Raw genomic sequence first — 15,671 nt, forward strand, 5'->3', positions numbered from 1 at the left:
AAACACCGAAGTTCTCACTCCTCAGTCGAAGCACTGAATTTCACAAGAAACTGAGTTCTGCCAACAACTTGAGTGAGCTTGGATATAGATCCTTCCCCAGTCAAGCTTCAAATGAAAGCAGAGTCCTGGCTAACTTCTTCATTGCAGTCTTGTCAGGCACTAAACAGAGGGCGCAGATAAGATGTGGTGATATTGTTACACAGTAATAGATAAGTAACATACTTGGTTTCCCAAAGAGGCTTCTTTATATGGAAATAATTTACTGTTTAAACCAAAGTTAAAGAATCTAGTTTATATGATAGTTATTTCTTATTATAAATATGTAATTAAACATTCTGCATATTATTTTATAGATATAGATATTTGTTTACTAAAAAAAATTTGGATTAGTCATGTTGTAATTATTGTTTTAGTTCATGTGTCTACTACTGTTCTCATAGATTAATAGATTGCCATTTTGCTTTACACCAATCTGATAAACTTGGTGGTTATAAGTCTGCTCCTGAGAGGTAGATCTATTCTTCATGGAATGAGAAACCATGGCTTCATTCAGAGAAATACTACTTTGAATGGCTTCTGTGGAGACTGCCCCCGGCCTTCTGAAAGGACCTCCTGTCTTTACCACCAAGTACTGAGAGAGCTTTATTATATTGATAGTTCTCTATCTATATTTACATGTTTTGCATCTTTAAATATAAATGCTTGTATATCCCTGGTGTTCCAACCTGTAGAGGAAAAACAAGTATCTATGGGGATTTTAAATTTGGCTACCTTGATTGTAATTTGGGCATTTAAACTAAAATGACTCAAAGGAGGGCTATTAGATGAGCCAAACATTCCTATAATGGGGTAGTTGAAAAAGTTGTTTAAATTCAGTGCATTGGCTAGTTTATAGATAGTAATTCAAATGATTACTTTTGTGAAGTTGCTACTTGGATCCTCAGAATCTAGCAGGACTTTCTAGTTAGTGATAAACAGGGATAAAAAATACACGACACATTTTTTCCTATATAGTCTACTTTCTTTTTTTATGAGAAATTAAAATATGAGAAAATATAAAAACTAAATATTAAATGCAATTTGTATTATCATTAAACTAAGTATAGTATTGTATTGTATTGTAGCACTAAATATTACTTAACAGTTTGTATTATTGTAACTAAGTAACACCAAGTGTTACTTAGTATATGCTACTCAAGTCCTAGAGTATTGATTGAGTACCTATGATATATACAGCTGTTTCACATACTCTGGGACACACCAGATAAGTGAAATGTAGCTACTGGTCAACAATGAAGAGAAGTAAAAAGGGACCCATTTCTTTCTATACTCTATATACATGCTCCACTAGAAGTATTCTAAACAATTTTTAGTTTTTCACACAAGCACACCTTCTCTTATCTCATCTGTGTCTTTGCACTTGTTTTTCCCCAAACATTGTCTTGGCTAGCTTTTGTCCATTCATCAAAACTAGCTCAGGAGGTCTTTCTTCTGGGATATTTTCCCTGACCATTCTTTTGTCTACGACTAGATTAAGTATCCCATTCCATACCTTCAATCACCAAGGGATGTATATTTATATTGCCACACCGCTTTGAATGCTCCATTGCAGTTTTTCCTTTTCTTCCCTCTCTCTGTTCCCACACTAACATTTTTCTCTCTATTCCAAAGAGTAGCATTTTGGTAAAAGGCTAACAAACGGCTGCCTGCAGACCCCACACACATATCTCTGTGTGTGTATATATAGTATATATAGTGTATGTGCATATATGCATAAATATACACAAATGCATACATTTATTAAATATCTTACAGATGTAAAGGTGACACATAATTTAAAAAAATAAAATATGCAATATATTATTAAATTCCATACAGCCATTGATTCTCAAATAACGCTTTCATTGATTTTTGCACAATTCTTGTGCCCATACCAACCTATGTATAATGTTGCCATTTTTTAGGATATTAAACACTTTTAAGTTTAGTTTGCATGATTAACATATTATCGCTGTTTCCTTAAGTCCAGATAATCAATAAAGCATCAAGTTCAGTCTTGATTTGTAGTGCTCTCTGATATTCATGGTGAAAATTCCCTCATCATGCCCAATTTCAAGTACTGACATGAACTCCCTGACTGCAAAGTTGGGAAGAGGTCCTCTATAGCTCAATATATGGTTTTTCTATCGTATAGATACAATCGCTCTATATGAGCACAAAGAGTAAAATGTCCTAAATTAGGAGTAATTAGTTCCAAGTATTCTATTTTTGTTTCTAATAGAATTTATTAAATTCTAAGTTTACATAATATACTTTTAAAAAATAGTGACTGTGTTTAATAGCTAGCAAATTTCCTGAAAATATAACAATCAATTCTTATGAGCTAGCTCAAATTGAGGCCAAATGAGATAAATCTAATAGTAAAAGTTCAGAAATTGTGTTTGGAAAGCCCAGAGAGGGTAGAAGTTAATTTTGGATAGGGTATTTAAGAGAAAAATTAAAGTTATCACTATCTTACAGACATTTCTTCTACATTTTCATGTTTGGGTTCACAAAACATTTTCATATTTACAACACCATGCACCTCATTATAAATACCCATGATACTGAAAGAGCCAGTATTAGAAATCCCTTTTATACATGAACAAAGCAAAATTTGGGGATTTTAAGTTGTTTGTCGTGGGTTGCTTTTATGTCTAACTCTATTCTAATCTCCGTGGACAATGTAAAATCACATAACCTAATTCCTGTCCTACAGCAGTTTTTTTGTCTGTCAGGGGAAACACAAATATGAAGAGGGAGCAGAAAGTAATTCATGGAGTCATGGGTTAAGTTGGAGCTGACTGTATTAAGAAAACAGTTTAGCATGTGATAGCAGCTGACTGTCGATGTGTGAGTCCCAGCTCTGACATTTACTAGTCATGAGAACTTGGGCCCAAGTTATGTTAGTCTTCAGTGCTACCTTTTCTTATCTGTAAAATGGGCATAATATTAGTACCCATTCTGGAACTGAGTTTGCTTTTTGTGTGTGTGTAGTGTGGAATAGGGCTATGAACTTGAAAAAACATTGGCCATTTCCATTATTATTCTTACTATAAATCATTTATTTATGTCTTTTTAAATAAAATACTTAGAAATAGCATGAATCTTACAACAGAAAATATAGCATGTTCTGCCAATGCTCAGGCGGTTCTTTTCTGTTACATTTGAACAGTTCCTTGTATTTAAAATTCTGGGTTTGGAGTTGATTCCATTGTAGCAGGTATGGAGAGAGGAAGTGATATGTTGCAGTGCAAACCCTTGAGTGTGATCGCAAAGTACAGATGCTGCTTTTGGTTTGAAAGACTTAGGTTGAACCACCAGAGAAAGGATGATGGGGATGGTAGGGATTGGGTGAATGGGTCCTAAAAGTGACTTTGTGTCTTTCTTTCCCTTGGTGACATGATTTATGAATTCTTTTTAAGCTTTTGGTATTTCTGCTTTAACATATCCATAACTATTATCCTCATTGCCAATAGATTTTTCTCTATTTTATCTTTTGATATATTATTCTTATTTGGTTTCCCTTGTGCAAATAAGGAAGTTAGAGGCATATCAGGGAAAACAATTGGTCATAATATGGAAGTCCATGCCTAAGATCTTACTTGATAGGTTGCATAATGTCAAGGTAAAAGACAGCTTTTTATAAAAATCTGTTTATTTCCAATGTAAGGGCAACTTATCTTTGCGCTTCGGAGATGACATTTCCAAAGAATAAACACTTTTATTCTGCCCTTTACTATTCTGGATCATTCTTCTACTAGAATGTAGTTCTAATAGGTGAGGGATTTTTGCTTGCTTTGTTCACTGCTATATCTTCAGCACCAAGTAAGTGCCTGGTGCATACTAGAAACTCAATAAATATTTGTTCGGTAAAGAAATTAGTCCCACCTGGACATTGAGTGGAAATGTAGCTGTGTTACATGTGAACTATTGGAACACCACAAATGATATCCAGCTTAGGTCAAAAGCATTAGAGTGTCCACCCTACACTCAGTGGATTTGTAACAGCTATGAAAGGGTACAGTCAGGGATTCAATCTCTTAAATGTAACCTGGGCACAGGCAATATGTAATTTTTCATCCAGCACCTTGAATTATTTGATCAACTAGGCAGGTTGTATACATAGTAGTAACCACAGGGTCAAGGGTGTAATGGTAAAGCACAGTTATCATAAGCTTCATATTTGTGACAAGCATCGAATACATCATGTTTGTACTAGTTCTGTTTTCATGCCAGCTTTTCCAGGAAGATCTGCATTGAAGCAGGCATGAGTCTGAGGTAGATGATAGTTGCTAATAACAAGTAATACTTATTGAGAGTTTTCAATATGCCATCTCTGTCCTAAGCATTGTACACTCACTATTTCACTTAATACTAGCTAAGGCTCTGTGCATCTCTGTACACTGGCTATTTTTTTTTCAAGATTTTATTTATTTATTTGACAGAGAGAGAGACAGCCTGTGAGAGAGGGAACACAAGCCGGGGGAGTGGGAGAGGAAGAAGCAGGCTCCCAGCGGAGCAGGGATCCTGATGCGGGGCTCGATCCCAGAACCCCAGGATCATGCCCTGAGCCGAAGGCAGACACTTAACGACTGAGCCACCCAGGCGCTCCTGTACATTGGCTATTCGGATCATTCTGCCTTCTTGATGAGGAAATAGGAACTCAGGGGTGTTTATGTTATTATTATATGTTTATATCATTATTTGTTACTGTGGAACTTTTAAATTCATAATATAGCAGCAATAGAAACATCAGAAAAACAGTGAAGTATGGTGGGGAAAGTGGATGGTTGGTAGAAAACTTTGGTTTAGTTGTTTAATCTTGGTCATCTCACAACCCACTCTGGGCCCCAGCAGTCTCATCTGTTAAATAGAGTAGGTCTTCAAAATCCTCTACGTTTTTTAAAAACAGTTGCTGTAGTTCTTGTTTTGATTTTCTCCTTGAGTGAATCCACCCATTGTTTCTGTTCAATAGGGACTCTTGTTCTCTCTTTTTTCCTTGTCTTTCTTTCTTTCTTTTTCTTTCTTTCTTTCTTTTTCTTTCTCTCTCTTTCTTTCTTTCTTTCTTTCTTTCTTTCTTTCTTTCTTTCTTTCTTTCTTTCTTCTTTTTTCCCTTTTGTTTGGCTTCTCATCATGATTCTGCTAAACTATGGGTCAAATGGGATTTGGGACTGAATGGAGAGCCAAAATAATGTGGCTAACACTTCCTAAGGGAAACCATATTCCACAGTAAATTTCTCTTCCTTTGACCCCTATCAGAGTTGAAACTTATTTCAGCCAAATTAAGGATTAACAAGACTTTTGTTGGTTATCTTGAGGCTCTCAGAGCTAGCTAACTGTCATTAAGGGAGTCTGTGTTCCAGTTGCTACTAAATCTACATTTTTATTCATTCATTCATTCATTCATTCAGCCAGCCAGCCAGCCAGCCAGCTACAAAATATTTAATGAAGTCTGTCTATTTGGAGTCAGTGCCATAGTGGGTCACAATGAGTATCACTTTCCTTATATCCATGGAGCTATGCAACGGAAAGTAGGCTGTTGTATAAACGAACAAAAAAATTTACAGCATGTTAAGTGCTAAATTAGTAGCATGTACCAATTACTGTGAGGATATGAGAAAGCTTGCTGAATTCTAAAAGAGTCAGGGCAGCCTTTATCAAGGAGAGGATATTTGAGTTGAATCCTGACAATTTTGAAAAGTACTCTCATGATAAGCTGGTGATTTTCTGTCTCCAGTGACAGCACAACAGAAGATGACAGGAAAACATGATATCTCAGGGGATACTCTCATTCTCTAAGCTTCAAGTAACTTTATCCAGCCAGGGTAAGCCTTAAAGACAGCATTTAATGTCAAGAGGGCCTGCTCATAATGTCCACATAAGAGATGAAAAATAACCACACAGGGCTCTCATGGAAGAGAGACCATACTAGGCTGGTGGCAAGTGGGAAAGCTTGGAGGAAGGGTGGGATGTGACCTGGATCTTAAGTAGATGAAAGGCTAGCAGAGTCTGGGTCAGGAAACAGAGAGAATAAGAAGGCTGAAGAATATTCCATGTTGGGAAATACAGAGTGCGGGAGAGAACCAGCTCTCCAGATGAAGTTGGGGGACAGTGAGAAGACCAGAAATGTTATTTGTGAACAGCTAGATCTAATGTTGGAAGTGGATGAGTTCAGATTTTGTAATCTCTTAAATGTCGTACTAAGGCATTCAGCATTGATGAAGTCCAACAGTTAAATGGTTTAAGTTAGAAGTTCAGCTATGGCACCTTTTAGTCATATAATCTCAGTCATGTCCTCTAATACCTCTGAATTTTACTTTAGTCACCTACAAGATAGGGATAATACCAATTTCCCTACCCATTTAAAATAATCAATTGAAATTATACATATAAAGGTATTTTGTAAATTGTAGAATTCTATGCAAATAAATAGGTATATGCATAGCCAACATGTTTTAAGTAGAAAGACATGAGAAAATTGGAGAATGCAAATTGTGAGTATAATTCAAGATGGGTTTGATGAGGAGGACATTAAAGTGAAGAAAACAGGTGGCAATGGGACTGGTCCAGCATGAGAGCCTGTATTCAGAAATCCTCTGTGGCCATTCTTGAGCTAAACTTAGACATGTGATTTAGCACAAGGAATCTATGATGATGTGCTAAATTCTCCACCATACACTTACATTCTTTTCACCACGCTTACGTGACCCAAGCCAAAGATAATAGTTGGAGTTGTTTTTTTTTTAAGATTTATTTATTATTTATTTGAGAGAAAGAGAGAAAGCATGCATGCCTGAGTGGGGGAAGGGGCAGAGAGAGAGGAAGAGGGAGAGAGAGAATCTCAAGCAGACTCCATGATGACATGGAGCTGGACACAGGGCTCGAGCTCATGACCCTGAGATCATGACCTGAGCCGGAATCAAGAGTTCGACGCTTAACTGACTGAGCCACCCAGGTGCCCCTAGTTGGAAATTTTTCAAAATTGGAATTTAAGAGTGAGAAGGTGAACTACATTCTTTTTTTTTTTTAGCATAATAAGGTTGAGAAACAAGCTGGTGGAGATAACCCTCCTCTAGCCAAGCGTATGACTGACTTTTAGAGTTTTTATCTTCAGACCGAAATACCATGATGGCCTACCTCAGGGACAAAATTCTCCATTTTCTGACATACTGTCTTGAAGAACAAAGAATTGCTGCCTACCCTTGCCAGAGACAAGCCATAAATGGATGTAGGGCCTTGGGCATGAAAAAGAGGGAAAGATTTGTTAAAAGAAGGACGGAACTGGGTGGCACACGATTCAAGCAAGAAGATAAAAGAGGATAAAAGAGGAATATGTCAACAAAGGTCATACTGAAAGCTGATCAGAAGGACACACCAAATTGACTGTTGAAGCCATTTCTGACTCTCCATCCTCCTGAAAGCTCTCTGCTTGGCTGGCCATCCCCAGGGGGACCTCTCCCCACTTTTAGTCACTAGCATGTAAATATGTGGTTCTCCACTGTAGAAAGTGAGAGGATACAGAGAACAGTAAAAGGGGCAAATAAAACAACTGATAGAAGACTGGTTTCATTTTCAGCTTTACTGATTCTCCTTTCTGTTAAAGAAGTTAGGTACTGGGGTTAGTATTTCCATTTCTCTTCCTCCTGTAGGAACTGGGAGTCTTTGGGTAAGGATTGCAATAGATGAAAACCATTGTGGGGGATGGGAACCACATCTTGTATAACCAACCCAAAACAATCTGTCCTCTCTGCCACTGTAATTCTTTAAAATACATATAAGCATATATAAGCATACGTAAGTATATTACATATATTATACTATGCAAATAATTGGTATTAATTTGTTTTATTTATACATTATGTAATTATATATTTTTATATTATATAATTTACATATTTATTAAATTGTATATTTAATATATATTATTTATTAAATAATAGTAAATATATATCATTATATTATAAATATATTAAATATACAATTTAATAAATATATACTTACTATATATTTATATTATTTATGACTAAATAATAGTAAATATATTTATATATTATAAATTATAATTATATAATTTAATAAATATATAAATTATATAATATATAAATATATAATAATTATTTTAATGTATAATATAACAATATATATCCTATTATATAATATGTAATATGATACTATATATAATTTATAATTATACAATATAATTATATAATATTATGTAAATATGTCTTTATTCCCATTTATTGAATAGTTATTTATACTTATCAGTCTTTCAACAAATATTTACTACATGCCAACCACAGGACTCACCACACTGGAAGGTAAGTATTATTCCCTCACATTTTATGATGGAGAAAAAAGAATTAAAGGGAAAGGGAAAGGAAGAATCTAGTCTAAACTCAGAGAGTTAATAAGAGGGGGGAGTTGGAATATTCTCACCCAGATAAAAATTTCCTTACTTTAAAAAATCCTGAATCACTAAATCCTTGGTAATTTCTCTGTATCCATTCTAATCCTACGAGCAGAGGAGCAGCGAGAGCCCTCTTCTGTAAGTGATAATCACATGCAGATTTGTCACTGACTTGTGCTTTTGCCAGAATGTAGTGTGGTTGTGAGAAGCAGCATTGTATTTAGTGTCTTTCCAACTTCCCACCAATGCCTCAGGATGGCTAAGGGACTGAGTGGCCCCTTGCATCACAACGTTAGTGTTAATTTCTCTCTTCTTACTGGAGGAGCCTTCAGGAGTGGGGACACCCCAGAGCTTGTCTAGCAGGTATACCTGGCTCTCAGGCCTTCCCTGGAGACATACGTGCCAATGCCCCAGCGCTTCTCAGAATAGTGAGGCAGCATTGTTTCCTTATAATGCCAGCGTTGAGCAGAATGTTATAGTTTTATGAACCCGTGATAAAGAGCTTTTTAGATCTAAGTGAATTCAACAACAGGACAGTATGACAGGCAACCTTCAAAGACGGGAAGAGCTTTGAAAAGAGAAGATAAAATGAAAGGAGCCTACTCCTGGCAATTGAAGAAGACAGAATCTTTATCATTAAATCTTTCTGAAGCAATAATAGATAACTGAAGAATGTAGAAAATGGCTATTTCTAAATTTAGTTTAATAGTCCTGGTATAAACCAGAAAAGCAATTAATTCATTCATTCACTGATTTATTCGATTAGTGAATTTTTACTCAATGCTTTCTACATATCAGGTGCAATTAAGTACTGTTTATCACCATAGCCTTTAAAAATACCATTTGGCTAAAATATAGGTCTATGTTTTCTTTAATTAGCTGGTGTTCTCTTTACTTCTGGAATAATCTGATTCTAATTTACTGTCTGCCATCCCCTTGCCAAAACTGTCAAAGTGTTATTTTATTTAATTCCGTGGCTGTTAATAAAATTTTTTCACTTTTGGGCTGATGTTTTCAATCTCTAGAGAGGTGTGAAACTATCTTTTTTTTTTTTTTTTTGCCAGTGCATAATTATGCTGGTTTTGCAGAATTTATAAAGACTGAGCATGTGATAAGAATGGAGTATTGTTATTAAAAAAAACTTACAGCAAAGATTCTTAGGTGTTTATGAATATATGTAATCACTATTGGCCTACTTTAAACATAAATGTTAACTAGTACATGTGAACATTGGTTAGCTATCTTATTTACATAACCAATTCAAATATTGCTCAGGTTAGACAGATCAGTGGGGGTGTGACTTCAAGATGTGGGATCCAGGTGAACAATTGGTGGGACGAAGAGAAGGGAAAAAACTGAGGAAGATTGGACCTGGGTGGATTTGAAGCTTTTCTGGATGCATAATGCCTCCAACTGGGAGTACCAAGGCCTCTCCCTCTTTTCCCCTCCACCTCTTTCCCGACTTTGCACTCTCCCATTTCTGGGAGACAGCGGAGGGTTGAGTGAGGACTTCTGGAAATCTTTGGGGAGGTGAGGCAGAACTAGTGCAAAGAAAAAGTGTAATGGGAACCAGGTAGAAAAATGGGAAGGTAATCATAAGATAGAACTCCGAGTAAGAGAGAATATCTGATGGGGGACTTTGGGTGGTTATGGGTTGGAAAAGGATATGTCTTCCTTCAGGGGTGGGTGTGTGATGAGATGTAGGAAAGAGGAAAGAGGCCTGAAATGAGGGAGAAGGAAGAGCAATTCATTAGCATGTTGCGAGTTCTACTTGTAGGCTACAGGTGGTAAAATCGGGATCAAGAGTTCAGTTGAGGTCTGTAAAAGCACTGATATGCAAACATGTTGAAATGCCTTAGCTTGTTAAAAAATTGCTAATACATTTTATTTTCTTCTTCTTTTAAATAGAATTTAAAATGGCTTTAACCATAGAGCATCTTCTGGGTGTTAGGTTTCCTAAGTCCAGAATCAATGCAGATATTGCTTTCATGGAGCTTATAGTCAATTGTAGAGAACTGAATCTTCCCCCCACTCAAATTAGCTGAAACTTATGCTTACCAAAGTTTCAGTTTGTATTTTATCCCTCTCCCCAAATTACAACACTTAAAGCAATGTTAGTCCTATTACTTCCTCATTAAAAAATTGCAGTAAAATATTTCCTAATTAATTTTCATAACGCATAGAAAATTTTCAGTGGATAAGGAACAAGTGTGACGAGGGCTCTAAGTTAATTTTCAAATGAGTATTCAGGGATTTTTTTTTTTAAGATGTATTTATTTATTTGAGAGAGAGAGAGTGCTTGCTCATGTGAGTGGGGGAGGGGGAAGGGCAGAGGAGAGGGAAGAAAGAATCCCAAGCAGAATCCCTGCTGAGGAAGGAGCCCAACTTGGGACTCGCTTCCAGGACCCGGTGGTCACGACTTGAGCCGAAATCAAGAGTTGCATTCCTAACAAACTGAGCCACGTAGGCACCCCAAAATAAGTATTCAGGGATTTTTTTTAAAAAAGAGAGTGAGAAAAAAGAAGTCTGGGACCCCTGGGATGTACTTGTTTAGCAAGAGAACGTATTAATGCCACTGAAAATCAGTTCATTATTTGGTATGAAACAAAGTACAGAAAGAAGCAATTTTGTGTTGTTGTTGTTGTTTTCCTGTTCTTCATGGACACTGAAAGATGATTTGACTTCTTTAGTATATACTGTAGTTCTCTATAGAGAGGTACAAACTAATTTTTTCTTAGTTTTATTTATTCCCTGCTTTTTATCCTACATTTTTTAAAAGATATTATTTATTTACTTGACAGAGAGAGAGACAGCCAGCGAGAGAGGGAACACAAGCAGGGGGAGTGGGAGAGGAAGAAGCAGGCTCCCAGTGGAGGAGCCTGATGTGGGGCTTGATCCCCAGGACTCCAGGATCATGCCCTGAGCCGAAGGCAGGCGCTTAACGACTGAGCCACCCAGGCGCCCCATCCTACATTTTTTTGAATGGGAAGGTCTCACTGCTTCCTGCCCCTAGTTACTCATCCAAAACAATAAATCATATTTTGTAGGCAGTGGGAAAAAAGGGTTTATTTTATTTTCCTACCCATTTATTTCCTATATACAGAAAATTTATGTGTGAGAGTCAGTATTTGTTAAATACATATTTTTTTCTTGGATCTAATAACTGTATTCTTTATCAATGGTGAGATGAAAACATCCTTCATCTTTTCTTTTATGTCCACCTATGTTTTATATAAAAGCTTTGCAGGAAAGAAAGCATATATTTCTTGAACTACAGAATACCAGGATGTAAATGTGGATCTTAGTGCTAATTTTGAATTTAATCTTAAATATAATCCTCACTTTTAAAGAGTTACCCATAATTTGGAGAAATTTTTATGACCGTGTAGTAAGAAAGAAGACAATCACCAGTGCAGCGTAGGGTTAAGAACAGAGATCCTGTTACAGATTGCCTGAGTTTCAATCCTGGCTCTTTCTCTTTGTTTCTCCTAACTGTAAACTAGGCATGTTCATTTTATAAGGTTATGCAAATTGAATGATTTAATATTTATAAAGCACGTAGAACAGATTTAGCACACAGCACTATGTGGTTGTTAATAAACACAAGTAAATAAATCACTCCTGGATGGGTTGGAAATACAGCAAAGCTTACAGAGCAACATGTATAAAGCAATAATAAGCCACGTTCACTCGCAGTGGTAGGTACTTTGGCATGTTCACTTGCTGGTTATAATTGTGTACCTTTCCCTGATACTATGATCTCTTTGTACTTCGTAGATACTGATGTTGTCCCAGAAACTTCTGTTTCCACTCTTTTCTTTTTGACTTTGCTACATATTATAAAACCCGAATATGGCAGATGGTTTACAATGCCACGTAAGAAGGACTTTTTTCCAGTTATGTTTTCATCAGGCAAGTGGCCCTGCTGTGATGGGAATAAATGGTTATGTCATTGCTGTGAAATTGATATTGTCTGTTCCAGCAGGCTATAGAATTGAACAAATACTGGCCAGAATTATCCTTCAGTTTTCCCAAATATAAGGTCAAAACAGAGATGAATAAAGGAAGACTACGTAGTTTCCCCTTTCCATCTGGCCCTCCAGTGGCTATCTAGAATTTACTAGACAGAGAAACAGAATGTATACGTGTGTACAATCCTGTGTAATTTGAAAATACTTTCTTATTCACGTGCATATACAGACTAAAAATGTGGGTGATATGTTTAATTCATTAATTTGCTATCTCATTCATCTAAAACTTTTTAGGAGAAAATCACAACAATTTGGTTTATTTTTAGCTTATATTTCCTACAAGACAGTTACATTTGAAAAGGTCAGGACTACTGACCTGTAAGTATTAATAATCCTTTTGCAATTACCATAGTAACTTGTTCCATATGCCTATAAAATGTTTCCCAGACTTACTGGATTATTACCTACTGAGAAGTTTAAAAGTATCTATTTGATATTTTTTCCAACTGAGAAGCAATTCTGCCTCAATCCGTCAATAGTGCTGAATTATATATTGAAGTATGTCCTATCAAATAATATTTTCAGTAGCTGTTAAGTATATCTGTGATTACCTAACAAGATTATTAATGTATTTCTTTTGCTCTTAATGTATCAGCGATGGGAATGAAACCATTGTTTTTTTGAGAGTTGTCACTTTTGAGTATTTTTGGAAAAATACACAAAGTACCCAGTTTTCATCAACTTCTTTGGGACACTTAGACATTTACATGATATTAAGGAAAGACAGAAAGGAAATGATGATGACAGCACTGAAGTCCAAAGTGCACGTCCTTTCTTTATTTCTTCATTTAGTTATTGCTTAGACATTTCTAAATCCCATTTTTATGTGAAGGAAACTGGAAGAGTTTCCCGTAAGCAAGCTGACTCGTGGGTGAGTCAAGCATTCAGGTAGTGCTGGGGCAGACTTTGGACCTTGGTGAGTCACCAGAAGAAATGAAGGTTCAGATCGTGCAAAGTAAGACTGAGCCGGGAACCCACTTGAAAATGAAAGAAACAACTCGAGAAAAACAACTTTCTTGGTAAGATCAGACTGCTCTTTCCCCTATAATTTATATGTCTATCGAACAGTAAATAGAAAAAGGAAAGAAAAAGAAAATGGAAAAACAAAATCAAAACCAAATTAAAATCAAGAGACAATGAATGTAGGAAAGAAAGCTTGGCCTTGAGCATACAGACTCCCGTTTTAGCTCCGGAACTGTAATCTTTTAATTGAAACTTTGCTCTGTTCCTAAGCATTCAACTGTTACTAACAAATTTCACAAAGTGTCTATTTTGAAAACACGGTTGTTTTAGGCAAGCAGCGTCTTCAGTAAATTTGTGTTTTAATTGCGAGAAGGTGGAGTATGATTTGAGAGTAACTAACTTAGAAATGTTTTTTATTCCTTTTCAGGAGCATAAATAAATAAACAGGGATAATGAAAAGCCTTCCTTAGAGTGTGTAATGAACTGTGGTTAGAGAAGAATTTAAAAATGATTACTTCGTCTATGGTAATTTACTACAAGCACTGTGTAACGTAAGGGATATGCCTTTTTATGTGTACTTTGCCCAACGTGCATGAACTTATTTTACAGGTACTAGAAATTAGGGGAAAAGACTATATTAATGAGAATCAACTTACTTATTTCAGCATATATTCATTCATTCAACCTTTAAATGCATTATCTAGAATGAAGAGATTTTTCTCATTCATTTTACCCTTTCTACCCAGAATAGGAGTTCTCTGCTTTTAGCCTCATCATCTCTCTTGAAGGGAAGGCTGGAGGGGCAGATGTGGGGCTCACCAACACCTCTCCTTACTACCAGGAGCGAACAGTTGGAAAAATGAGTAGTAGTTCATGATCAGCAACTTCTGTCTGCTCTTGTTTCTCGTGGAGGATAAACTGTGCCTTAGAACCCAGTGGGTTGAGCGATGGGGTCTTCTGCCCACCCTCAGAGCTGATCTCAGTCTTGGTGCTGTATATAGATTCAGAAGTATCCAAAGGATGATACTTTTTGTGTGTGTGTGTGTGTGTGTGTAGTTATTCAGGATTCAACAGTTTTGCCAATTTATATAGGGAATTGCAACCTAAAACTCCAGTTCCCATCTGCTCTTCACATAGGCTGAGAGACCTAGTGCAAATTAAATTACTCACACCCGTGTCTTTTCCATCTAACGTATATGTACATGTTTGAATGTGCAGGATCAGATTCCTGTGAAATGACAGCACTGGAGCCAGCGAGCTCTGAGGTTGACTAGGCTCCGACAGTCCATCAGGTGACTGTTGAAAGCCTTGGGCAGCTCTTACTTGAAACTAAGGAACATGGACCTTACTGTTAGATAAAGCCCAATGGAACTCAGAGATAAAAGGGGAACTTCACTTATTCTTTTACATTTTTATGAGTTGCTTATAATTTTGCACATATATGTGATTGCTTGTGCACTTAGAAATTGACAGCTGCAGAAGCTTGAAGTTCGTATTAATCCCTTGCAGAATCTCAATATACACTGAACTTCATATAGGCCTTAGAAATCCCTTCCTTCCCCCCTTCCCTCCTTCCCTCCCTCCTCCTCCCCCTTCTTCTTTCTTTCTTTCTTTCTTTCTTTCTTTCTTTCTTTCTTTCTCTATCTCTANTTCCTTCCTTCCTCCTTTCTTTCCTTCTTTCTCCATAGAAATTTCTGAACTTAGAAGATTTGGGTTTAAGTACGGTTCTGCTTCTTCCTGGCCTTGTACTACTGCAAGTTACATCCTCTCTTCAAGCTCAGTTTTTTAATGGAAAATGCAATCATCCTCTTTCCCAGACTGGAGNGAACTTAGAAGATTTGGGTTTAAGTACGGTTCTGCTTCTTCCTGGCCTTGTACTACTGCAAGTTACATCCTCTCTTCAAGCTCAGTTTTTTAATGCAAAATGCAATCATCCTCTTTCCCAGACTGGAGACTGACCTTTCCTGCTGTCTGCACGAATGTAGTAAGCAGGGATCTTCCTTTCACTGCTTCTGCAGCCCCTTCACATTCAATGAGGAGAAAAATCATTTTGACTCTTCTTCATATCATTTCTCAGCTTACTCTCCTCCATTTCTGTGGCCATTACCCTAGTTGATATTATTATGACAGTGCACTTGAAATGATCAATCAGATTCCTAACAGGCATAGATGCCTTCTATAGCTTTTATTTTTACCCTTGATTTTGTATCTTATTATCTGCTGCCAGT

The 15,671-nt window shown here is 36.5% G+C and overlaps 1 protein-coding gene across 6 annotated transcripts in view; it reads left to right on the forward strand.

The window, feature by feature from the left end:
- The window catches only part of INPP4B (inositol polyphosphate-4-phosphatase type II B), a 753,420-nt gene that overhangs the window by 225,547 nt on the left and 512,202 nt on the right, over positions 1-15,671 (forward strand). For 3 of the 6 annotated variants that reach the window (XM_034661574.1, XM_034661578.1, XM_034661576.1), the window contains exon 1: positions 13,232-13,499. The exons of the other annotated variants lie outside the window; for them this stretch is intronic. The gene's annotated coding sequence lies outside the window, so the exon portion shown is untranslated. Of the gene's footprint in view, positions 1-13,231; positions 13,500-15,671 lie in introns of those variants that run through there. 6 annotated transcript variants of the gene reach the window in all.

Source organism: Ailuropoda melanoleuca, chromosome 5, assembly GCF_002007445.2.
Source record: "Ailuropoda melanoleuca isolate Jingjing chromosome 5, ASM200744v2, whole genome shotgun sequence".
Classification (NCBI taxonomy): domain Eukaryota; kingdom Metazoa; phylum Chordata; class Mammalia; order Carnivora; family Ursidae; genus Ailuropoda; species Ailuropoda melanoleuca.